Raw genomic sequence first — 399 nt, 5'->3', positions numbered from 1 at the left:
TGAGATTCCTTTCCTTATGGATTCCTTTTTTCCTCCTCAGACTGAGAGATAAGGAGCCTTCTCTGTGGCATCAGCTTGTGTACCTTTGTCATCCCCACCCTAGCTGATAACAGCAGTCTTTGCACATCCGAGACCTAGCAAAGTTGGTATTCTGATTGGCTTAGCTCCCCTTAGGTAGGCTACAACCATTATCAGAGTTAACCTCTTTGGTAGCTTCTAGGACACACAAATTACCCATGATGGTTTATAGGTCAGCATCTGTCTAGTCAGTCTATCTGGTCTGTTTAGTTAGTCTATAAAGGTGCATATCTACCCTAGCATCTGTCTACTCATATGTAGTGTGTCATGTCTTTGAGTCCTTGCAAACCCTAGTAATATTTTTCCAGGTGTATATGAACC

The 399-nt window shown here is 42.6% G+C and overlaps 1 protein-coding gene across 2 annotated transcripts in view; it reads right to left on the bottom strand.

The window, feature by feature from the left end:
- ALDH1A2 (aldehyde dehydrogenase 1 family member A2) overlaps positions 1-399 on the bottom strand; it is a 43924-nt gene that overhangs the window by 27087 nt on the left and 16438 nt on the right. The gene's annotated exons all lie outside the window — the stretch shown is intronic.

Source organism: Alligator sinensis, unplaced genomic scaffold (genome assembly GCF_000455745.1).
Source record: "Alligator sinensis unplaced genomic scaffold, ASM45574v1 scaffold311_1, whole genome shotgun sequence".
Classification (NCBI taxonomy): domain Eukaryota; kingdom Metazoa; phylum Chordata; order Crocodylia; family Alligatoridae; genus Alligator; species Alligator sinensis.
The sequence above is the reverse complement of the archived record's forward strand: the minus strand, read 5'-3'. Positions and strand labels throughout refer to the sequence as shown.